Source organism: Odocoileus virginianus, chromosome 18, assembly GCF_023699985.2.
Source record: "Odocoileus virginianus isolate 20LAN1187 ecotype Illinois chromosome 18, Ovbor_1.2, whole genome shotgun sequence".
Lineage (NCBI taxonomy): Eukaryota > Metazoa > Chordata > Mammalia > Artiodactyla > Cervidae > Odocoileus > Odocoileus virginianus.
Window position 1 is genome coordinate 31821692 of NC_069691.1, and position 26460 is coordinate 31848151.

Genomic DNA, 26460 nt, shown 5'->3' on the forward strand with positions numbered 1-26460 from the left:
TCTTTTATGTATAATGTACACAAGTCCCCCCACTAACACACGATATTAGTAATACAAACTTATTGGTGTGGATGGCAATTGGTACTGAACTGTTTTCTTATATGTGATATTTTAAGCCTTGTGGTGGGGAAGTAAGCAAGAATATGGGGAAGATAAAGAACATTAATCAAGCAGCTAGTTCAGGGACTTCCCTGGTGGTCCAGTGGCTAAGACTCCATTCTTCCAATGCAGGAGTCCTGGGTTCGATCCCTGGTCAGGGAACTAGATCCCACATGCTGCAGCTAAGACTCAGCACAAAGAAATTTTTTTTTTTTTAAAGAGTTGTCAGAGATGTCATAAACCTGGTCTAGGCCTACCTTCCTCTGGATATCAAAAGTATTTGGAACTTTGGTCCTTAAGAGGGAAAAACCAGGATGTACTAGTTCAGTTATGTTCAGTCGCTCAGTCGTGTCCAACTCTTTGCAACCCCATGGACTGTAGCACTGGACCATCAATTGCTGTTCATAGCAGTAAGTTTGTGTTACTAATACTGTGTGTTAGTGTGGGGACTTGTGCACATTATATGTAAAAGATGTAAAGGAAGGGATTATCATTGCTTGATTCTGGGGATACATATCAACTCTTACTTAAAATGATTTCCATTAAAATGGTTACAGTTGTACTAGTTGGTGAGGCAGTAACTAGATTTATCAATGAGAAGAGTCATTCTCAGACACAGGGGATAGATAAGAGGTGTTAACGAATCTAGGTGGTCATGAGAACAACTGGGAAGAAAGAATTTTGTCATTTCTTTCCATTGTATATGTGGAATCATACAGTATGTGACCTTGTCAAAAGAACTTTTTCCGCTCATTTTCCTGTTTTTCAAATCCATCTAAGTTGTTCCATATCTAGGTTGTCATTGCTTTGTAAAAATTTTTATTTATTTATTTTTAGCTGTATTTGGTCTTGCTGTCTGTGGGCTTTCTCTAGTTGCAGCAAGGTGCTCGGGCTTCTCATTGTGGTGGAGACTCTTGTTACAGAGCACAGGCTGTAGGCACTCAAGCTTCATTCACTGCGGTGCATGGGCTCAGTAGCTGGGCCTCATGGGCTCTAGAGCACAGACTCAGCAGTTGTGAGCACGGGCTTAGTTACTCTGTGGCATGTGGAATTTTGACATATGGATCGAACCTACGTCCCCAGCATCAGCAGGTGGATTCTCAAACACTGGACCACCAGGGAAACCCAGCTGCTGCTTTTTATATCTGGGTAGATTCTGTGATATAAATGCACAGTTTGTTTGTTTGTTTGTTTTTGTACAGTTTCTTTTTAGACATTCACCTATTGAAAGATATTTTGGTTGTCCAGATAGTTGCCATTACAAATAAAGCTGCTATTAAAAAACCGCTATGAACATTTGTGTGTAGTTTTTGTGCAGGTATAACTTTTCATTCCTCTGAGATCCATGCCCAGGAGTGCAATTACTGGGTTGTATGTAGTTGCATATTCAGTTTTTTATGAAACTGTTTTCCAGGGTGGATATATTATTTTATATTCCCACCAACAATTAATTTATCAGAGATGTAGCTTTTAGACACCTTTACTACCATTTGGAATTGTATTTTTTTCTTTTCACTCTTCTAACAGTGTGGTCTTCATTTCCACTTCTCTAATAATTAGTGTTAGTAAGGCACTAACATCTTTTCATGTGCTTGTTTACCATCTGTGTAATCTCTTTAGTGAAATGCCTCTTCATGTCCTTTGCCCATTTTCAAATTGGATTGTTTTTTCACTGTTGAATTTTGGCATTCTTTATATATTCCAGATAAGAATCCTTTGTCAGATGTGATTTGCAAATATTTTCTTCCAGTCGGTAGCTTGTCTTTTCATCTTTACCAGTTCTTTCACCAACTAAAAGTTGTTAATTTTAACGAAGTCCAATTTATCTTTTTTTTCTTTTAAGGATGATGCTTTTGCTACCATGCCCCAGGTCCCAAAGATTTCTCTCCTATGTTTTCTTCTGAAAATTGTATAACTTAACATCTTACATGTTAATTTATGAACCATTTGAGTTAATTTTTGGCTAAGGTTTGAAGTTTAGATGGAGGTTTATTTTTTTTTCTCTATGGATATCCAAATATTTCAGCACCTTTGCTGAAAAAACAAACCTTTTGTCATTTAACTGCTTTTATACTCTGTTGATAATCACATTGTCCTACCACTGTGGGATTATTTCTCTGTTTTCTTTAACTGATCATTGTGTGTTTCTGACTGAGCCACCGTCTTGAAGACTGAAGTACTAACACACTGTCTTAATTACTGAAGCTTTGTAATTAATCATAAAATCAGGTAGAATGATTCCTTCTACTTTATTCTTATTTCTTAAGTTCTTTTCTGGCAATTATATTTTCTTTCTTTTCCATAAAATTTTTAGAATAAGCTTGTCTGAAAGTGAAAGCTGCTCAGTCATGTCCAGCTCTTTGCGACCCCATGGACTATACAGTCCAGCAATTTCTCCAGGCCGGAATACTGGAGTGGGTAGCCTTTCCCGTCTCCAGGGGATCTTCTCAACCCAGGGATCGAACCCAGGTCTCCCGCATTACAGGTTGATTCTTTATCAACTGAGTATGAGGGAAGCCCTAAGCCTGTCTATATCTATTTTAAAATTTGTATTTTGGTAAGAATTAAACTTGCACATCAGTTTGGGGTGATTTGATATCTTCACTAGGTTGAATCTTCTAACTCATGAACACAGTATGTCTCTCCACTAATTTAGATCATCTTTAATTTTTTTCATTATCATTTGTCACTTTCAGCCCACAAACCCCGTATATGGTTTGTTAGATTTATAATTAAATAGGTACTTTTTTGGAACTGTTGTAGTTTTAATTTCAGTATTCACTGCCAGTATATAGAACTAATACTTGTATGCTTATCCTGTATTTTGAGACCTTCTTGTGCTTGTTTATTAGTTTTAGAAAAAAATTTCGTGAGATTTCATGGGATTTTCTACATAGACAATTATGTTATCTGTAAATAGAAGCAAAGAATATAATTTATATATGGTTTTGGTCCTTTTACTATTTATTTATTTATTTTTTGGCAGTGCTGCATGCAGGATCTTATTTCTCTGACCAAGAATGGAACCTGTGCCCTCTGCAGTGGAAGCATGGAATCTTAACCACTGGGCCACCAGGGAAGTCTCAATTCTTTTACATTGTTGAGGATTATATTATGGTCCAGGATACAGTCTAATATATATGTTCCAAGGGTACTTGAAAAGACTGTATATTCTGCTTTTGTTAGGTAAATATTCAATAAGTGTCAATTATATGTGGAGCTTTCCAGGTGGCTCAAATGGTAAAGAATCCACCTACCTGTGCAGGAAGCTGCAGGAGACACAGGTTCAATTTCTTGGGTTGGGAAGATCCCCTGGAGGAGGGAATGGCAACCCACTCCAATAATCTTGCTTGGGAAATCCCGCGGACAGAGGAGCCTAGTGGGCTACAGTTCATGGGGTCACAAAGAGTTGGACATGACTGAGCATACACACATTTAGTTTTATTAGTCTTATACCCTGTTGGATGAAGGCATAGTTGAGTTCTTGTATGTACTTCATTATTTTCTGTCTGTTTGTCTTAACAACTGTTGAGAGAGAGATGAAGTCTCCAAACATAGTTAGACTTACAAAGGGGTAACACCCCGACAGATCCATTGAAAGTTGAAAATACCTTGTCAGAAATGCATGTGATACATGTAACCTATTGAACATCATAGCTTAGCCTAGCTTGCCTTAACCAGGCTCAGAACACTTACATCACCTACAGTTGTGTAAAGCCATCTAACACATAGCCTATTTTATAATAAAGCTTTGAATATCTCATGTGATCCATTGACTACTCTAATGAAAGTGAAAGACAGACTGGTTGTATGGCCACAGAATGCTTCTAAGAGTATTGGTTGTTTACCCTGGTGATCAGAAGCTCAATACTGCTACTCAGGATCATGAGAACATCCAAACCATGTATTACTGACCCAGGAAAAAAATTCAAAGTTTGAAGTACCATTTCTATTGAATATGGATCACTTTCACACCATCATAAAGTCAAAAATTGTAAGTGGAACCATTGTAAGTTGGGGACCTTCTGTATAACAGCTAGGAACAGCAAAAGTAGTTGTTTTAGTACACAGGATTTAAGCAATATCAAATAGTGTTGGGGAAAGCTATATAAACATATTTGTAAAGGAAGATAAATTAATAATTTTAAACTACATAAAAATAGGAGATGGTTGTGAAAATATAAATTCAGAACTTAGAAAACCAGACTGTAATTTTATTTCTACTAACTGTATTCAGAAATTATTTTCCTTTTTTCAATGTTTCAATGACAAGGACTTCTGGAATTAAGAATTACTTAATTTTGCATGCATTTACTTGAGATTGCTTTTGTCATCATAACATCTATAATTTAACAAAATCATGAGCACGCAATACTTGATAGTGGTTTTAGAGCATTTTGTCCTTATGCAACATGATCCCTGATGAATGCCATAACAACTTTTGAGGACTATGCAGGTATATAAAATTTCATCTTTTAAAAAAATATTTATTTATTTATTTATTTATTGTCACATCTGTGAAGCATGTCGTATCCTAATTCCTGACTAGGGCTCGAACCTATGGCCCCTGCATTGGGAGCATGGAGTCCTAAGCACTTGACCACCAAGGAAGTCCCTGTAAAATTGCAGTTATACATTTCCTCTTTGTGTAAATATTAAATACCATAAACTACTTAGACTGCAGTTATAATTTCACCTTAGTATATATGAATTGAGAAAGGAAATATGACCATGCTCATCATAAAGGTCAAGTGTGGATAGGTTCAGTTCAGTTCAGTTCAGTTCAGTTGCTCAGTCGTGTCTGACTCTTCACGACCCCATGAATCACAGCATGCCAGGCCTCCCTGTCCATCACCAACTCCTGGAGTTTACTCAAACTCATGCCCATCGAGTTGGTGATGCCATCCAGCCATCTCATCCTCTGTCGCCCCCTTCTCCTCCTGCCCCCAATCCCTCCCAGCATCAGGGTCTTTTCCAATAAGTCAACTCTTTGCATGAGGTGGCCAAAGTATTGGAGTTTCAACTTCAGCATCAGTCCTTCCAATGAACACCCAGGACTGATCTCCTTCAGGATGGACTGGTTGGATCTCCTTGCAGTCCAAGGGACTCTCAAGAGTCTTCTCCAACACCATAGTTCAAAAGCATCAATTTTTCAGTGCTCAGCTTTCTTCACAGTCCAACTCTCACATCCATACATGACCACTGGAAAAACCACAGCCTTGACCAGACAGACCTTTGTTGGCAAAGTAATGTCTCTGCTTTATAATGCGCTGTCTAGGTTGGTCATAACAGTTGTTCAAACAGTGGCAAGGCTGAGGAAATGGTCAGAAAAGTTGTGCAGGACTGATGTGAAGAAGCTGTCATGTGTTTTCTTTGCTGACATTTCAGGTAAAGAGAAAACTAAGACATAGAATTGGTTGTGAAAGATGCGAAACTCAGCTTCTCGTGGTCACTTCACTTCTGCTTACACTGGTAAAGCCTCTCAAGTTCAATTCAGTATCTTTTCACTGGCTCCTGTGTCTTGCCTCCTGGGGCTTTCCTGGTGGCTCAGTGGTAAAGAATTCACCTGTCAATAGAGGAGATGTGGGTTCCATCCCTGGGGGCCAGGAAGATCCCTGGGAGATGGAAATGGCAACTCACTCCAGTATTCTTGCCTGGAGAATCCCATGGACAGAGGAGCCTGGCGGGGTACAGTCCATAGGGTCACAAAGAGTTGGACACGATGGAGCACATAGCACCATACATTTTTCAAGTTTTTTTTTTCCTGTTTCATGTTGCTTAACAAAAGCTAAAGAAGCTGTATTTAAGATAAGACTTTTTTTTTAATTCTAGTAAAATATAACATAAAGCTGACCATTTTAACTATTTTAAAGTATACAGTTCAATAACATTAAGTAAAGTTACATTATTGTGCAACTATCACTACTCTGCATCCACAGATCTCTTTCTTCATCCTAAAATGAACACCTCTTGTCAGAAGTTACTAGTAGGAGAGTGGGGTTGTTGAAGTAGAAAGGAAATTAGAAAGAAAGTATATTCTATATTCTAGTATATTCTATGGCCCTAAGAGAATGTGAGCAGAAGGATGTTGACCATGGTTAACAATTTGCCACCAGAAGTCATGAATAGATGTGTAGAGCTGCTGCTGCTGTTGACTTGGTAAGTCGTGTCTGACTCTTTGCAGCTCTTTGTAGCCTGCCAGGCTCCTCTGTCCATGGGATTTTCCAGGCAAGAATACTGGAGTGGGTTGCTGTTTCCTTTTCCAAGTGATCTTCCCGACTCAGGGATCAAACCTGCGTCTCCCGCTTGGTAGGTGGATTTTTTACCACTGGAAATCAGTAGTGAATATTGGAAGGACTGATACTGGAGCTGAAACTCCAATACTTAGGCCACCTAATGTGAAGAACTGACTCATTGGAAAATACCCTGATGCTAAGAAAGACTGAAGGTAGGAAGAGAAGGGGATGACAGAGGATGAGATGGCTGGATGGCATCACCGACTCAATGGACGTGAGTTTGAGCAAGCTCTGTGAGTTAGTGATGGACAGGGAAGCCTGGCATGCTGCAGTCCATGGGGTTGCAAAGAGTCAGACATGACTAAGCAACTGAACTGAACTGAACTGAGCCACCTTGGAAGCCAGAGAGTTCATATCTATTTCATGTGCCTGCAGGGGTCTGAGCCATCCAAGATATAAGTGAAACTCACACATCTGATGCCTCAGCTAGGTTACTTCAGATTGCTAGAGGCTGGCTGGAAGAGCTCAACTTAGGTCATAGAAAACAGGGGACCTTGTTTCTTGCATTTGGGTGGGTTCCTCAAGTCTTCACTATCTAGTCTTGTGCCCTCATCTCTCCATGTAGTTTCTGCATCTGGTTTCTCCCTTAGAGTGGCTGGACCTCTTATACGCTCTTTACTCAGAACATAACATCTTCCAAAAATCTGCCACACCTTCTAAAAACTTAGACCCAGAACTGGCACAGTGTCACCTAATGATGCATTTTTTTGGTTAAAAGAAGTCACAATAAGATACAAGGCTATTCCAGATTCAAGGGACAGGACTTCCACAACCAAGAGGCATGGTTCATTACAGGCCACCAATGTTAACAATTTACTACACTCAACCTAAAGCCTTTTCCTCCAGCTCTTCCAATTATTCAGTAAACTCTTGCGTTAAATATAACAAATACTTTTCTGCTTGAAATACCTAGTGTAATATTCTGTATACTGTAACAAAGATCTCTGCCTTATGCAATTCCAAATGCAAATATTTTCTCTATGATTAAAGAAAAAAAACCCCATTAACAGTAGCAAGTTTCTCTTCTTCTTACCCCTTCATGTAATTATTCAAATTCCAACATAATCCCTGTAGTTTTTCCACAGTTATTTTTAGGAGCCCTTGTGGTTTTTTCAAATCAGATACTTCCTTCCTAAAAGACCACCAAGCAGCAAGACTAAAGTTGAGTTTTATCAACCTTTCAAAGAAAGGTTATTCTTTTAGTATTTAAAGATGAGTATAAAAATATCCCTGATTCATTATACAAATCCAGTATAATGCTGACACTAAAACATATAAAAGCATTTAAAAAACTTACAGATTTTGCCTTCTACAATGATGTCTGGACTTCCAGTCACCAAAGGGTAGTCAGAATAGTCAAAACTGAGTTTCATCCAGGGGGAAGCAATAAACCTTGCCCCTTGAATACAAGTTAAAGGGACCATGGGAAATAATACATAGGTACGTTTTAATTACATTCCGCTGGTTTTCTTGTTCAGTATATCACTTACAGTGCTCATTAAAGATGCAAAAATAGAATTTTGGTTAAAAAAATAGGAAATTAGAAAAAGATACCTTCTTAATATAAAACTAATTTCTAATCAGTCAAAATTAAAGAGATTAAATATAAGAATTAGTTCACATTAGTGCCATGAATAAAAGCTTTTTATCTTTTAAAAAAATATTTATTTATTAATTTGCTTTTAGCTGTGCTGAGTCTTCATTGCTGTGTGGGCTTTTCTCTAGTTGCAGCAGGCGATACTCCCCAGCTACTGTGTGCAGGCTTAGTTGCCCCACAGCATACGGGATTTTCCCAGACCAGGGATTGAACTGGCAACCCCTGCATTGCAAGGCAAGCTTCCAACCACTGGACCACCAGGGAAGCCCTACCACCTCTTTTATTCAAATTGTTCTGAGAATTCTATCCAATGCAGTAAGCTAGGGAACAGAAGTAATCTATAACCACCAAGACCAAGAACTTCCCTGGTGGCTCAGATGGTAAAGAATCTGCCTGCAATGTAGGAGACCTGGGTTTGATTCCTGGGTTGGGAAGATCCCCTGGATAAGGGAAAGGCTACCACTCCAGTATTCTAGCCTAGAGAATTCCATGGACAGAGGAGCCTGGCAGGCTACAGTTCGTGGAGTCGCAGAGTTGGACACAACTGAGAAACTTTCACTCAACTCACTCACCAAGACCAAAGACAACAAAGGATGATTATTTAGAGATAATTATTACCAAAATATCCCAAGAAAATGGCTATTAGAGTTAATTCTGAACTATCGTAACTGCCTATAAGAGAAATACATTCAAAATTAATAACTTTTTAAAAAAATCCGAATAATTATATAAAGGTGAAAATAGGCAAAACTAACTAACCTGACATGATAGCGGTCAGAATAGTGGTTGAGTTTAGAGTAGCAGTTGTAACTGACATGTGGTCCAGTTAGAGAATGTACTGGAGGGAAAATCCCCAAAGCCAAAACTAATCCAAACAAAAACAAACTTTTTAAAGCTAGTAATAAATTTAATAAGAATTTACAAAATTATGGGGCAAAAACTATGTAAGTTTTACTGAAGGAAATAAAAGAAAATCTAGAATGGAGAAATATATTCCTGGCTGGGCGGATTTATTTTATTTTATTTTTTTTGGAATGGATGCTAACAATTTTAATATCCTGTGGACTGAGGCATCATGATTTGGTAATAAGTATCTCACTTCATATTATCCCAACCAAGGAAATCGCCTCTGTCTGAAACGAACACCTTCAAAGATGCATAACTTAATTGTACTTAAAAAGAAAGGAAACAATATTTCTATCTCAGATCAGAAAAAAGGAAAAAAATCTTTCCTTGGAGGCACATGGAGTCTCTTCTGTCTTGTCACAAGCTGGGTTGACTGGCAGGTCCTCAGTGAAACTCAGCAGAGTGTTGATCCCTGAATATTTACCGTGTTCACTGGCGTCCCCGAATTCCTGTGACTCAGTCAAGTCGTGGCATGTCGCCTCTTCCACTTCCGCCTGGGGAGCGTGTTCACGGGCGTCCCCGAATTCCTGTGACTCAGTCAAGTCGTGGCATGTCTCCTCTTCCACTTCCGCCTGGGGAGCGTGTTCACGGGCGTCCCCGAATTCCTGTGACTCAGTCAAGTCGTGGCATGTCGCCTCTTCCACTTCCGCCTGGGGAGCGTGTTCACGGGCGTCCCCGAATTCCTGTGACTCAGTCAAGTCGTGGCATGTCGCCTCTTCCACTTCCGCCTGGGGAGCGTGTTCACGGGCGTCCCCGAATTCCTGTGACTCAGTCAAGTCGTGGCATGTCGCCTCTTCCACTTCCGCCTGGGGAGCGTGTTCACGGGCGTCCCCGAATTCCTGTGACTCAGTCAAGTCGTGGCATGTCGCCTCTTCCACTTCCGCCTGGGGAGCGTGTTCACGGGCGTCCCCGAATTCCTGTGACTCAGTCAAGTCGTGGCATGTCGCCTCTTCCACTTCCGCCTGGGGAGCGTGTTCACGGGCGTCCCCGAATTCCTGTGACTCAGTCAAGTCGTGGCATGTCGCCTCTTCCACTTCCGCCTGGGGAGCGTGTTCACGGGCGTCCCCGAATTCCTGTGACTCAGTCAAGTCGTGGCATGTCGCCTCTTCCACTTCCGCCTGGGGAGCGTGTTCACGGGCGTCCCCGAATTCCTGTGACTCAGTCAAGTCGTGGCATGTCTCCTCTTCCACTTCCGCCTGGGGAGCGTGTTCACGGGCGTCCCCGAATTCCTGTGACTCAGTCAAGTCGTGGCATGTCGCCTCTTCCACTTCCGCCTGGGGAGCGTGTTCACGGGCGTCCCCGAATTCCTGTGACTCAGTCAAGTCGTGGCATGTCGCCTCTTCCACTTCCGCCTGGGGAGCGTGTTCACGGGCGTCCCCGAATTCCTGTGACTCAGTCAAGTCGTGGCATGTCGCCTCTTCCACTTCCGCCTGGGGAGCGTGTTCACGGGCGTCCCCGAATTCCTGTGACTCAGTCAAGTCGTGGCATGTCGCCTCTTCCACTTCCGCCTGGGGAGCGTGTTCACGGGCGTCCCCGAATTCCTGTGACTCAGTCAAGTCGTGGCATGTCGCCTCTTCCACTTCCGCCTGGGGAGCGTGTTCACGGGCGTCCCCGAATTCCTGTGACTCAGTCAAGTCGTGGCATGTCGCCTCTTCCACTTCCGCCTGGGGAGCGTGTTCACGGGCGTCCCCGAATTCCTGTGACTCAGTCAAGTCGTGGCATGTCGCCTCTTCCACTTCCGCCTGGGGAGCGTGTTCACGGGCGTCCCCGAATTCCTGTGACTCAGTCAAGTCGTGGCATGTCGCCTCTTCCACTTCCGCCTGGGGAGCGTGTTCACGGGCGTCCCCGAATTCCTGTGACTCAGTCAAGTCGTGGCATGTCGCCTCTTCCACTTCCGCCTGGGGAGCGTGTTCACGGGCGTCCCCGAATTCCTGTGACTCAGTCAAGTCGTGGCATGTCTCCTCTTCCACTTCCGCCTGGGGAGCGTGTTTAATGGCGTCCCAGAATTGCTTCGGGATTCTCGGAGACTCTTCCTCATCCCAGGCCCGGTGCACTTCCACCACCACGATCTGCTGGGAAGCGTGTTCACAGACTGCGCTGTATGCCTTCAGGGTTTTCAGAGACTGTTCCTCAGCCCAGGCCTGGTGCAGTTCCTCAATCAGGTCCTCCTGGATATCATGTTAATTGTCTGCTTCACATGCAACAGAGGCGGGCAGAGCCTCTTCCCCCAGCGTTGAATTGGGTGCCTCCTCCACCTTGTCCTCAGAGAGCTCTTCATCTGGGTCAGTTATAGAGTCCGTCCTATTATGTGGCCAACAACTAACTCTCTTCATCCAGCTGGTCACTGATGTTCTTGACCTCCGAGGGATGTTTCTCCTCGCTTTCTGGGGAAAACATCCAGTTGGGGCTGACACTAACACAAGAAGCTGGACTCCTGTGGAGGTGACGTCACTGCCACGTCTGCAGCTGAACCTGGGTTTGATGGAGGAGCTTCAGGAAGCCTCCCCATGAGGCCTGGGCTTCATCCCAGCAGGCAGGACTGCAGAGCTCATTCTTAGTGGTGGAGGGCTCCAACAGGAGATTGACCTGAGTGGCTTCTGGCTTTTTCAGGCTTAACTGTGGACATTACCCAGTGCTATTTCCAGGACATCTGTCTGTGATAAGTAAGCCCTCGTCACCCTGTATCAACTCTTGTTAAAGGAAAGGGCCTAGACCCACATCTAAGTGGGAGAAACGTAAACGAAATTAGACAGATGTTACGATTTCTACTTGTATTGATCAGTTTAAAAATACTCAATAGCAGCACACGGAAAGGTGCTCAGCATCACTAATCATCAGAGAAAAGCAGATTTAAAAAGAAAAAAACAAAACAGTGAGGTATGCAAATAACAAATTTTGATGAGGATATGGAGAAAAGGGAACCCTCCCCCATTGTTGGTGGAAATGTAACTCGCAACAGACACTACAGGAAACACAAAATACTAAAAATATAGCTACCATATGATCCAGCAGTTCTACTCCTGAGTATATATCTTTTCATCCCATGCCCATCATTCACACTTGCTCTTCCAGGTCTTCATCATCACCAAAGACATCCCACAAAGCATTCCTCAAAAAGATGAGCAGAGAGTTTTCTGATATTGGATTCTGTAAAGTTGAACGTCCCCTGACAGTAAATGACTTCCATATTCTTGCTCTTCTGCTCCAATTCTTCATTATCTTCCATTCAGTTTTCTGGTGTTTCCAGGCAGAACTCCTGTGGAATGGCTTCATCAATTAGATTGTATCTGAGCAGAGGGATGTATATCCCTGAATATGAAGAAATCTCTTTGGCTGTTTCACAAACCTCCAGAGCAACAGTTCAGGTTGCCCATTCTCACTCTCAAGGGTGAAGGTGAGCTCTTCTCACTTGACACCACATGTGAACCTCTCAGCTCACAAAGCGACACCTGGTGCAGAACGTGCATTATCACACTGCAGTGGAGACGATTCGTCACAGAACTTTCCGAGTGAACTGGACTCTGCACAGGATGAGTCCAACTGCTACTGTCCAGAAAGTGTGTTTCTATGGACAAAGGCTTTCCAAAGCAAGTATTTTATTTCAAAAACTGAATCCCAGGTTCACAGATTACTCTCTGATTAAGAAAATAATGTATATGAGAGAAAAAGCCCTGCCCCCCAAATATAGTTGTTTGTGAACATCTCAGGGTGAAGAGGAACAAGGATAACACGCTGACAGTAAAATGAATTCTATTCCTGTACATATATCATTTCCAATCATTTCTAAGATTTCTAAGTAACCAGATATTTCTAGATCAAATAATTTAAAATATGTTCAAGTTGAAATAAAAGGTTGCATTAATGGAAATTCAATTGCAAATGTCATATTCTTATTGTAAAATGCATATAATTATCAAATTATGTAAATCCTTCTCTCCTTCTCTACATATATTACTTCCTTTTCTCTGTATGCACCTAACTGTACAGGCTTTCTTAGCTCTCAATCTCTGCCAATTCATTTAACAATGTATCTCTTATTGTGTGTAAAGCCTGGCTATTCACTGAACAAGTAATAAAAAACAATTCAGTGTGTTTTCACCTGTAGGTTAGGTGAAAGTGTAGTTACTGTCTTTCTACATGAAGAATTTTACACAATCCAAAACTCTAGGATTAAATGTGTGTTCTGGGTCATATTTCAACACCTAATCACTCCCCATTCCCATGGTCATGGACAGTGGCTATAGGATGTTAAGTGACCAGCACCCTAAAACATAGAAGTGAAAACTTTTAAGAGAAAGATGAGAAAGATGAAAAAGTAAAAGTGAAGTCGCTCAGTCATGTCCAACTCTTTGCAGCCACATGGACTGTAGCCTACCAGGCTCCTCCATCCATGGGATCTTCCAGGCAAGAATACTGGAGTGGGTTGCCACGTCCTTCTTCTGGGCGGATTTAATACCATAAAAATGTCAATTATCCCCCAAGTGATCTAGAAATTTATTGTAATTCCTTGATAAACTGATTGTAAAGTTCACTTGAATGGTTACCCATGTCATTTAGAGAAAAGGCCCTATACAAACCATTTACCTCCCACTGGGTGTTTTTTGTTTTTGTTTTTTTGGAATGAGGGCCATTTTTTAAGTCTTTATTGAATTTATTATGATATTGTTTCTGTTTTGTGTTTTGAATTTTTGGCCACGAGGCACATGGGATCTTAGCTTTTCACCACTGGACTGCCAGGGAAGTTTCCCTCCCGTTAGCTTTTATTCCTTATATCCAAGCTCCACCATTTGCTCTCTTCTCTAGTCAAACTAGCCTCCTTGTTACTTCTCCAACATGCCAGGCAAGTTCCTATCTCAAATCCTTTGCAGTTGCTAGTCCCTCTTTCTGAAATGCTCTTTCTCTAAATAGCTGCATGCTTGCTCCTTCACCACCTACAGGTCTTTGCTCAAATGTTATCCACTTAGGGGGGCCTTCCCTGATTACCTGATCTAAAATTGGAACACCCAACCTACCCACTACCACCCACATGCGTTTTCTTCCCTACTTCTTTGTCTATTTTTTTTCGTAGCACTTATCCTCATCTGGAAGACTAAATATTTGTTTGTTGCTTGTATCAACTGTTGACCCCTTCTAACAGAAAACACACGTGCACACAGAAAACCCATTGATCAGAAAGTGAAAGTCGCTCTGTTGTGTCCAGCTGTTTGTGACCCCATGGACTATACAGTCCATGGAATTTTCCAGGCCAGAATACTGGAGTGAGTAGCCTTCCCCTTCTCCAGGCATTGATCAGAAAAGCTACATTTATTTTACTTTACTTTTGTTTAAGGGAAAACATCACTGTGACAGGGTCTAAGGGGTGCCTCAAAATGAGGAAATTAGGGAGAGGCATTAATAGATATTTAGGACCTGGGCTGGGTGGTTTTAAGGCAGGTCTTGCAAGGTGGAGAACTAGTTGAGATTGAGCAGAGTTTATAATTTAATAGTTTTGGATTAGAGGACTCAATGAAGGAAGAATTTTGAAGTGAATCTTGATGAGCTAGCAGTTTTGATAAATAAGTTGTTTAGTTAGTTCACATTATATTCCCCAACGAGAAGCTAAAATGTTTTTGTTTTGTTACTGTTTATCACAGGGACTCAAGAATTGTGTTGGTTCAAATTCCCAGTCTCCTCTTTTATCATTCTCCAGGCTAATCTGGAGGAGCATTATCATTTGGGGATGTAATCAACTCAGATCTATACAATGTTGAATATGCTATGGTTGAGTATAATTTTTGATAGTAGTTGTTCCAACTACTGGAATTGTCAACTTTTCTTGTTTTGTTTTTGTTTGTTTTTTGGTAGAAGTTCATCAATAGGCATAGTGACTGCTCAACTGCCTTAAGATTCTGGAGTTCTAATTTGAGCAGGGTGACATAAACAAATGCTAACCTACTTTGAGTTAAGTGTCCAGATGAAACTAATAGAGTAGATTCCATTTCAACTATGAAGAGCTCACAGAACCAGAGATTTGGGTATTAGCCAGGTTATTTAGTCTCATGATACTTATTTTTCCAGATCTTTCTAGTGGTAGTAAAGATCTCAGAGAAATCTGCAGAAATCTAAGTACATCATTATTTTCCTTAGGCAGCACACACTTTCCTTCAGGAAGCCAGTACCGTATCTGATGACTCTGTTTTGAACCATTGTTTGTCTGTCTCATGAAATTTTTTGGATCACGAGTTCCACAGTCTGAGACATCTTATCTAGTTTAAATATTTTCTGAACCATAAGCATGTAGGATTACTCCTACTTTTCAAGCCTCTTAGAAAGCATAAAATGAAGTCTTGAGTATAGAAGAATACAGTTCCTCAAATCTTTAACTTTTAAATGCAGATCAAATCCAAGTTTTCCTCTGTTAAATTGTTTAAAGATTTTTTTTTCTGTGAAGATAATTTTGTGAGCTAAAATGAAACTTGAGTGACATTGAAATCTATCTTGAAAGCAAGTATCAATTAACCAAGATAACTTATCTCTGTTCAATCTGCTGGTAGCGGTCAGTTACTGTGCCACAAATTTAGTACCAGTTTAAAGGGAACAATCAATGTTATATTTTTTGTGATAATATCTCTATGGAGTTGTCAAATGGTATGGTAATGTTTTTCAACATTATATAAGTGTTGGTGTCAGGAAAATATATTTGTAATAAAGAGATCACTAGTTAGTTCTAAAGTGAAAGAGCTTGGGGTTAAGTACACTAGTGTTCCTTTCTTACAAGATCAATAAATATAACAGAGTCTTTGAACATATTACATCTGCTTTAAAATCCTTTCCAAGCTCTAAAAAATAATAAAATAAAATAAAATCCTTTCCAAGTTCTATTTCTTTTTTTTTTTTCCAAGTTCTATTTCTATTGGTTACAAATGCTAGTTCCTACAAACATTTCCTCCTTTTTTTTTTTTTTAAATTTCCTCCTTTAACAAGCTTGTCAAGCTGAAAATTCTGAGAACACAGTCCTCCATAATTGGCCTCACTTCAGCCTCTAAGTGTGCTGGTCCCCAGGGTGACCCTCACTTCTGACCAGTTGCCTGAAAATTCAGGGGTTTCCATGACCACTGTCAAGTTTGATAACTCACTAAAAAGACTCAGAGAACTCAGTTTGAGCCAACTCCCGGAGATTGTGAAGGACAGGGAAGCCTGGCGTGCTGCAGTCCATGGGGTCGCAAGGAATTAGACATAACTTAGCAACTGAGCAACAACCTATAGGCTGAGGAGCAATGCAAGAACTGGAGACTAGAAGAGCCTTCTCCCACCGATTACTTCCCCAAGATTGAGATTCAGATCTCTTCAGATTCTTGCTCCTTGGAAGGAAAGCTATGACAAACCTAGACAGTGTATTAAAAAGCAGAGACATTACTTTGCTGACAAAGGAAATCAATCCTGAATATTCATTGGAGAGACTGATGCTGAGGCTGATACCTTGGCCACCTGATGCAAAGAACCGACTCATTGGCAAACACCCTGATGCTGGGAAAAACTGAAGGCAGGAGAAGGGGAGGACAGAGGATGAGATGGTTGGACAGCATCATCGACTTAATGGACACAAGTTTGAGTAAGCTCAGGAAGATGGTGAAGGACAGGGAAGCCTGTCGTTCTGCAGTCCATGGGGTTGCAAAGAGTAAGACACGACTGAGTGACTGAACCATACTTACCACACACACAGCCAGTCAGGCTGCCAGGGGTGAAGAAACTCAGTAGAGGGGTCTGTAGAAGTGGTCCACTGGTGCTGGAGAGTATGGGCAGCCTGGGTCAACCTGTAGACGTGGCCAGCTCTTGCCAAAGGATGTCAATTGGTTGGACCTGATCTAAAGTCGCCTCAAGAAGAGAAAGCATAGCCTGAGAATAAAGATGGAGCTCCTCTGTTGGGTTCCTGTGCTGGAAAATGATAATGGAGATCTACATCCTAAAGGAAAAATGTCTTGCGCAGTTGTGGCCATGCAGTGTCACTCCATTGAACCACCACGACATCTCATTTGCTTGTGACAGAGAAATGATGGTGGGGGCCAGCACTGACGTCGTAAATCAGGGCAAAAAAGTATAGATGTGGAGCAGGGCAGTAATAGCAAATTGCTAACCAGTATAATGAAAACTTTTCAGATGCTGAACATTTTTTATCCTTTATTTTTATCCTAAATTTAAGACTTCTCATGACAGTTTTAAGTTGATTAAAATTTAGAGATTGTCAAACAGGCCTAATTATTTTTACTATTTTTTTATAGGCTGAGGGATGACAAGAGTGGTATATTAGTGACTTAATGCATCAAGTTACATAAGATAAAAGTAGAATTTCTGGATGTTCATAAACTTCATCAATAATCAGATGAAAGTGAATTCAAAGAACAGAAAAATGGCATATCACTTTTCGCTTATCAGATTGGAAAAGTTTCAATACTGCAAAAATATCTACTGCTGGCAAGGGCAAAAAGAAGTAGATACTCTTACACACTGATATTTCTCTAAATTGATAATCTTCCTGAAAAATAATGTTACTATGCATAAAAAATTAAAATACAGCTATCAAATGTTGACTCCTTAAAAGCTCATCATAAAAAATGTGATGTTTATTAGATTCACTGCAGTAAATATACCTTGACTGAGTCTTAGTAGTGACTCGAAAAATTTGGGTCAGTTATTTTTAGGGTTTTAGGACTTGGGCTGAATGCTTTTTGGGAGAGAAGCAAGTCAGGGAAATGTTTGGGATTGGCAGAGTTTATGATATAAAGTCTTAGATTGGTGGGCACACAAAGCAATGGTTTTGAAGCAATTCTTGGTAAATAAGCTGTTAGCCTTTGTAAGCAATCAGTTTAGGAAGTTCATAATTTTATATCTTCCAGGAAAAATTATTAGCTAGAGCAAGCAACCACGTTATTTTTGTTTGGTCTCAGAATTGTCTAACAAAAGTACAGAAAAAGTATGTCTAGTTCAACTATTATTTAACATAGGGACAGGTAATTATGTTGGTTTCGGTTTTCAATGCTTATCTTTTCATCCATCAATTGCTATTCTAGTTTATACTATGACTGTAAAAAGACAAATAGGCAAAGTCTATGTATGGAGACAGTGTTTTATTTTTTAAAGAAAGAAACAAAGCAGAAACAACCTAACTGATAGGGCAAATAAATAGGCCCTTCATAAAATGGATTCTAATACAGCCATTAAAAAGGTATATTTTTTATATTAACATAGAAATTTATCAAAGCTCACTGGGTCAGGAAGATCCCCTGGAGGAGAAAACAGCAACTTACTCCAGTGTTCTTACCTGGAGAATCCCATGGACAGAGGAGCCTGGTGGGCTATAGTCCATGGGGTCACAAAGAGTCGGACATACCTGAAGTGACTTAGCATGCATGCCTGTGTCAAAGCTATATTGTTAAATTTAAAAAAATCATCTATTGACCAATCAATAGCAGTGATGTGCTAGAGCTGCCTCCCACAGGACATTTGAGAGACGAATGTACATATTTCTTCTGAACTCTGTAGTCAGATACTGCGTGTTAGTTGCTTGAAATTAGACACAGTGGCAGTATTTAGAGCACATCCATCAAGGAAATCAGCACACCACTGGCTTCAGAAAACATGACTCTAGCACAGACTTGAATTCTCAGACCATTAATCGTTTAGGTCAGAAGAATGTCCAGGAAGAGGTCAGCACTCAAATAGTGTCATGGAGTATCAAGGCTCTTTATATTCTCACCTCAGTAGGTGTGCATTTACATTTCATCATATAGAACTGGTCACACAGCCAACCCTAGCTACCAGTGAGCTTTGAAGAACCAGTAGCTGGCAGGAAGAAATAGGATGCTGTGATCAGAGCCTTCATCTCTTGGAGTTCTACCTATTACTGCTGCAAACAGATTGAGGTTTTCAGCAAGAATGGGGTAGGATATGGAAAAGCAGCTAATAGTGTCTGCTACTAGTGTGTGTGTGCACACTGTGTGAATATAAAAATAAATGAATAAACAAATAAATGTGCCTTCTTTTAAGATGTATTTGTTTATGCATCAAAGGGCTTCCCAGGTGGTACTAGTGGTAAAGAATCCACCTGTCAATTCAGGAGATGCAAGAGACTTGAGTTTGATCCCTGGTTCGGGATGATCCCCTGGAGGAAGAAACGGCAACCCACTCCAGTATTCTCGCCTGGAAAATTCCATGGACAGAGGAGTCTGGAGGGCTATAGCCCATGGGGTTGCAAAAAGTCGGACACGACTGTGTGACTGAGCACGCGCATGCACACACACACACACACACATTTATGCATCAAAATGTTATATTTCTTTATAGAAATATAATACATTGCTAAGAGTTTTTAAATCTAGAGTGGGAAGGTAGGACTTTGGGGAGACTTTTTAAAAAATTTATTTTTGGCCATGCCTGCAGCATGTTGGATCTTAGTTCCCTAATCAGGCATCAAACCAGTGCCTCTTGTGTTGGAAGCTTGGAGGTTTAACGCTGGACTGCCAGGGAAGTCCCTGAAACTTTTACTTTTAAAATTGCCCTGATTTAAGTGACCATGTATTTATTATAAAGAACAAAGGATAAAGATGGATGCTTTTTTGAAAAAAATTAGAATACCTGTGAAACCCCTTAGCATAGTGCTTGGCACATGTTTAATAAGTAATGTGATCAGAGTTTAAACCTTTTATATTAGCCTATACATTTTCAAACTTAATATAAGTCCATGTCTACCTCTTACTCCATTTATTTGTGATTTCTATTGATAATGTGAATGAGAGGGAAGATTTATAGTGAAGTAGAAGGCAAAGTTGGAAAGGCAGGAAGGGACAAGAATAAGGGCCCTTGATTGATGGAGGAAAAGTTTGGGTTTTATCCAGTAAGGATTGAGGAGCCATTAAAAGAATTAATGAAGAGGGTAAGTAACATAGTCAGTGTTATGTTTCAGAAGGACCATTTCTACTGTGGCACACAGTATGGGGATTGAAAGAGCGAAGAACTGGAGCTACCAAGGGCAACAATTATGTCAGGCCTTGCAGTTCTAAGAACTGACACTAAAGCAGCCTGATAATCAAGCACCTGGTGTCTGAACCTTCTGGGAGAGGTTACTGAAGGGTCAAAAGGATGTGGCCTATCAAGTGCTTAAAAAACCCCCGAGGCTCACATGTACACAATCGGCTCCTAACACTCCTTAGTGTCAGAAAGGTGCATATGAGCCCTTAGGCCTACTTTTGATTTTTTCTATTTTTTGGTCCTCTCCTCTCTAGTTTCCAGGTTCAAAAATGCCCTAGATGCTAGCTGTCGATTTGTAAAAATGTTGAGAATTTGCACAGAAGGATGGGGATGATTTGTGTTAGTTGCACAAATGTCCTGACTTACAAGTGTCTGGATATGAAACAATAAAAAAACAAATAAATGAAGATGATTAGTAGGAGGCATAGAAAAACCGCAGGAGACCGAAAAAAGTAGTAAGTAGGATTTATTAATTCTCAGATGAAGGGATCGAGAGCCTGAGAGAGAAGAAAGATTCTCTAAACTTTTTTCATTTGGGTGTCTAAGAGATTGTGTGCGTAAGTGCTCAGTAGCTCAAATGTCTGACTCTTTGAGACCCTATGGACTGTAGCCCGCCAGGCTCCTCTTCCATGGAATTTTTACTGGAGTGGGTTGCCATTTTCTTCTCCAGGGGATCTTCCTGACCCATGAATGGAACCTATGTCTCTTGCATTGTTAGATGAATTCTTTACCACTGAACCACCTGGGAAGCCCACCTAAGAGATGAGAAGTTTCATAAATAGGTAGAGGAGCAGTTTGTGAGGCTCCAGTGAGAAAGAGAATTCAGTTTTAGATATACTAAATTTGATATTGACAGACATTAAAGTGACACTGTTCAAATGAGAGTTAAAAATTCAAGTCAAGAGTTCAGATTATGATATTATATGTGAGGTGGACATAAAAAGCTGAAAGTTGTGGACCCAGAGTTCACACTTGCAGGAATGGATGATATCACCAAGGAAGCTAATATCGTAAACCATGAAGGTTGAGAGCAGAAACTAAGACTCTTAAGGGGCAAGAAAGGGATAACTGTTTCCTGTGCATCAGCAAAAGGGCCAGAAGGCTGCCTAAACCCTCACCTATGCTAGAGAGAAATCTGAGCGATCAAAGTGGCAACGAAATCAAGGAGCCTGGCATCTAGTAATGATGTCATTATTGACTATAGAAGCTGTTTTGGTAGAGTAGGGGTGATGGATCAAATGATATCTCAAAAGACAGACTGAGATGACTATTGTGACTCGAGGCTAAAAGAAAAGTGGGCTAGATAGCAACTTTCCCTACACCTTTCCTAAGTAGCAGCATGTTAGATAAACAAGAGACAACACAGAGTTGACCTTGTAATTACTAGAAACACATGGAAAATCTCCAAGTATTTGGTAACAGTCTGATTGCGTGCATGTGTGCTTCGTTGTGTCCAACTCTTATGTGACCCCATGGACTGTAGCCCACCAGGCTCCTCTGTCCATGGGATTTTCCAGGCAAAAATACTGGAGTGGGTTGCCATTTCCTTCTCCAGGGGATCTTCCTGACCCAGGGATCGAATCCAACTCTCCTGCATCTCCTTCACTGGGAGGTGGATTCTTTATGACTGAGACACCTGGGAAGCCCCAACAGTCTGATTTACTGTGTAATTATTAGAACTTTCTGCTCAGCATCCTTCATTAGCTCTGTTGCTTGGTAAACCAAGTATGACCTAGAAGGCCGTCTGTGATCTCCACCCTGTCATCTTACTCCCAACACATCCCCAACCCCAGGATCACACACACAGAGCTTTCTTCAGTTTTTCAAATACCTCATGCTGTTTCCTTATCCTGATGTTTGTAACTTCCATGTCTTCCAATTCCTTCTAACTTGGTGAATCTATAACTATGTTCCCAGATTGAACTTAAAGCTCTCTATAAAGCTTTTCTGGTTGTCCAGGGTTGACATTAACAGTGGAGAAGACCTTGATGTTGGAAATAACTGAGGGCAGGAGGAGAAGGGGGCGACAGAGGATGAGATGGTTGGATGGCATCACCAACTCAATGGACATGAGTCTGAGCAAACTCTAAGAGATGGTGAAGGACAGGGAATCCTGGCATGCTGCAGTCCATGGGGTCACAGAGACACGACTTACGGACTGAACAACAATCACAGTGGAACCTTTGGTATTTCTTGCTGTACAATATTCACTTCTTTGATTTTGCTAAAACAACAAAAAAAATTATAAATATTTAAAACAGGTAAAAAAAATAGGCCCTAATATCGTTAGTTTACTGTAACTTCCAATTTCCTTTCTCCATGTTACAGTGGGCTATTTTTTCCTTTCCATAAACTCTCTGAAGCAATTATCTTCTTTCTGCCTAGACTATTAAGAAGTGAGATGTGCCTCCTTTCTTAATCTAAATGACTAAACTCAAGCCAATTAAAGTTTCGGTGCTACACGAATCAGGGAAGGCTTAATCTCAATTTGTATTTGCATTTATGACCGTTGGTTCTCCTGGGGAAGACGGCCCCTGTTATACCTGGTTTCAGGTTGATTACAATCGACAAGGGACTATTTTAGCATAAAAGGCTCGATTTGTATTAAACACCTTTTTGGGAAGAGAAGGTAGTGGTGCTGAAGATAAAATCCTTTATCAAAATCCCGCCAGTTTGCATTGTTCTTTGGGGAATAGGCTTTCAATAGCCAAGGAACAAAAGAGCATTTGGTTTTCCAACTCCCTGAGGCGTTAGCGGCTTCCTGTAAAAATCTAAGGGTAAATTATCAACGAGGAAAGCGTGTGCTGTGTGTGTGTTGCGGGGTTGGGTGGGGGCGTAGGAAGAGGAGGAGGGCAGGAAAGCGAACAGGAGCACACGCTAAGGTTCCGAGGACTTTTTCGCGAGGTACCTGTTTATGCAATATTTATAGTTAGAGGCGCTGCAACGGCATCAGCGCACTGACCCGCACTCTCCGGCTCCGTTTACAACCACAAGCTGGGATACAATGGGGATAGGAGGAGGGGACTAAAAGCGTCGGGCAGTTGGGAGCTGTCTAAACAACGGGAAACCAGCCACTGGTGCAGAAGCCGAGCCCAGAGAATTTCCCCCTGGCTCCAGACTGTGGACCCCGAAGGAGGGCAGTGATACTAAGGGTCAGCAGGGAAGCTAGCTTAAATATGGAGCACCTGGGATTCGACTTCTTAAGATTTCTATTCAGTAGGCGGGTTTCTGAGCTACGGCTTAGAAACCGGCCTGTTCAGCCAGCTCTGGGGATTCTAGGACTGTAACCCGGGAACCTCACGCCGAGACTGTCTAGGGCGCGGGACCTGGCGTCCTCACGCGCGGAAAGGACGCGCCAGGAGCGGGGCCGCGCGCGATCGCTAGCGCGCCGCTCCCCAGCAACAGCGCATGCGCCGGCTGCCTTCCAGTGAGGCCTTGCAGCTCCGCGGGCCCGGATCCTCCAATCCGAGCCCGGCGTCCCCCCAGTGCGTATCCTGGAGCAGCGGGCTGCGGGAGGAGGGAGGAAAGGGGCAGGCCGGGGCGGGGCTAGGAGCCCCCCGAAAGTCTGCGGAGGTCTGCTAGAGAAGTCTAGTCTCCGGAAGTGGCCATTGTAAACACAGTCTCTCGGGGGCTGGTCTCCCTTCGTTCCCCGCAGTGCTGTTCGTTTCCCTTCCCCGGGTCCTAGAGTCCGTCGGGTTCCAACAGTTTTTGCTCTGACCCCTTGGTCGGCCCGGGCCTCTTTCTGCCTTTGAGATTTGAAGCTGCCCCAGGGGCCGCGGCTGTGCAGTTTGGATCGCGGGAACCCCTTGAGGTAACCATCAGATGTGGGTGTTTGGAGGAGAAAGACTGGGGCTGGGAGGTGTTGAGAGGAACGGTTATAGCTGGGCTGCAGTTAAGGTTATGAGGGACCCTGAGTGAGTTTGAGGCTGTTCTGTCATTGGGGGGTCGCCTCCAGTTCCCTGGGCTGGGCCTCTCCGCCCACCAGGAGGAGGATGCTTCTGGATCCTCCTAGCCAAAGACCGCTGCCTCAATACACAGAGGACTGGGTAGGGGCCAGAGGGCAGGACTCAGAGCCTGGACTTGGAGCTTCTTAAGTTTACAGCTCCGGATTGCCGGGCTCTTTCCCTCTCAAGAATCAGTAAGTCCTTCGAGGACAAGAACCAGATCATTTTCATCCCTTTTAATAAAAGTGCCAGCCACACACTAGGCACTCTATAAATGTTTGATAAATGAAAGAATGAGTTGTGCTAGGCTGTCTTCTGTAGCTTCTACTTCATGACTCTTAAGAGAAAAGAGAGCTCTGAGTTGCTCCGTGGCTGTAGGATTTCTGCAGAAGTGGAGTCTCCTTTTGACTGTTCTTTATTCCAGGTGATATTTATCCTAGGCAATTCCCCTCTCCCCGCCCACCAGTTTTAAGCAGATCGCCAATGATAAGCACTTAAATTTACTTGAGAACCAATTTCAGTTGGTGTCCAAGTCTTTTGAACACATTACACATTGATGTTTTATTTTGTTGTTTTTATAATCCTGAAGGAGAGAACCTACCATTTTTTGTCACTTGTTTTATTGAACAGTTAGTGTCTAGTAGCAAAACAAGCAGAGAGCAGGAACTTGGTTTCCCATGAAATGAGGAAACAGAGGCAGTGCAACCTTGGGCAAGGAAAGATGAAAGCAGTAATTTTAGTTTGGAGCTTTCTGTATCAGTCCTAGTGGAGACTTTTATTAGCTGTGTGACCTCAGGCAAATCACCTAAGCTCCCTGGGCATTAAAATGCCTTATCTGTCAGATAAGAAGGATAGACTGGATCTCTGAAGTCTCATTTAATACTAAAATACTTTGATTGCCTCAGCCCATTTGTCTTGGTTTTGTTTTGATGAAAGAACCAAACATCTTTTTTAAAGGTGAAATATATGTTTGCTAATAGACACCCACACTACAAATGTGGTTAGTATTGAAGACAGCCCTGTGTTATGAAAGAGAATGAATTTAGGAGTCAGCCACAATATGAACTTGAATTCTAACCCTCCCACTGGGTATCTTTATACACAAGTTACTCAGCCTCTCCAAGCCTCAGTGTTCTCATCTGTGAGACATGCATAATAATCTGTAGAGTATTGGGAGGATTCACTGATCTCAGATATGCTTAATGTAGTGTCTGGTATGCAGGAAGTGCTCAATAACAGTCTTCATCTTTTCATTCTCCCTGCCCCTCCCCTTTCCCCTGATCTGTGCAGACACACTAAGAGAGATCATTGCATTCTGGATGACCTACAGAAGGACTCAGATGTGAGACAGGAAAACTTCTTACCAGTAGTAGCTCTGAAATCTAAAGCAGAATTGTCTTCTTGGCTGGTACTTACTCTCAGGATGTCCAGACCATTGATCCCTTGTCCTCAATTGCCTCATTAACTATTTCTAAAAAAAGTTCTTGACGAATGATGTACTAAACATCCCCTCATCTGTTTTGGGGCTTCTCTTGTGACTCAGCCTGCAATGCGGGAGACCTGGGTTCAATCCCTGGGTTGGGAAGATCCCCTGGAGAAGGGAAAGGCTGCCCACTCCAGTATTCTGGCTTAGAGAATTCCGTGGACTGTATAGTCCGTGTTTTGCATGGACATGGCTGAGCGACTTTCACTTTCTTTCATCTGTTTTAGTGGGAATGGTGAGAATAGACCAACCTCACTACCGAGAGAACATAAAGATAGTAACACATTAACGTAAGAAACTGATTTAAATTTTGCCTTTATCCATCACTGCCCAATGGGTGCCCTGCTTTTGGCCCAACTCGGTGGAAATCCCTTCCGGATTGAGAAATTCACTGGACGTCTGGGTCATCTTTTGTTAAGACCCTGACTTGTAGTTTGGATGTGTGGAAAGATGATCTGTGTTTAAGAACTCGGCAGTACAGAGCAGAAGTGCTTCCCTGACTTGTGAGGGAAGCCACGGGGTGAACCGTGTATTGAAGGTTAATGGCAAAGGTACGTAGCAAAGCTCCGGAGATAGCTGATTTGGATTTGAATCCTTACTCTCTCACTTACTAGAGATGTGACTTTGGACAAGTGATTGAGTATCTTTAAGCCCCAGTTTCCCAGGGTATAAAATGGGGATATTAACAGTATCTTCCCCTTGGGGTTGGTATAGAGTGAAATGAGATAATCTAAGTGTGATACCTGGAGAAGGGATGTTTGTATGTGCACAGTAGGAATGATGAGGGAAGGGGATGGCTTTGGGGCATCAACTTGTTCATAGATAATGGAATTATACAATATGTGTCCTTTTGTGTCTGGCTTCTTTCACTTAGCATAATGTTTTCAACATTCATCCATGTTGTGGCATATATTGGTACTTCATTCCTTTTTATGGTTGAATAATATTTCATGTTTGTTTGTATATTGGCAAATTGATGGATATTTGGGTTTTTACTTCTTGGCTGTCTATGAACAACGCTGCATGAACATCTGTGTACATCTTTTTACAGAAGTCCAGTAGTTATCTTAGAATATGTCTTGGTGTTGCTTGTGCTGGGTTCGTGTTCTCAGATATGTGGCTTGTTTTTTG

General features: G+C 41.8%; 1 protein-coding gene across 7 annotated transcripts in view; it reads left to right on the plus strand.

The window, feature by feature from the left end:
* Positions 1-23299: 23299 nt before the first annotated feature.
* The window catches only part of CCDC171 (coiled-coil domain containing 171), a 327536-nt gene continuing 324375 nt past the window's right edge, over positions 23300-26460 (plus strand). For 6 of the 7 annotated variants that reach the window (XR_011492812.1, XM_070480537.1, XM_070480543.1 and 3 more), the window contains exon 1: positions 23398-23713. The gene's annotated coding sequence lies outside the window, so the exon portion shown is untranslated. The other variant, XM_070480539.1, reaches the window with a different exon arrangement.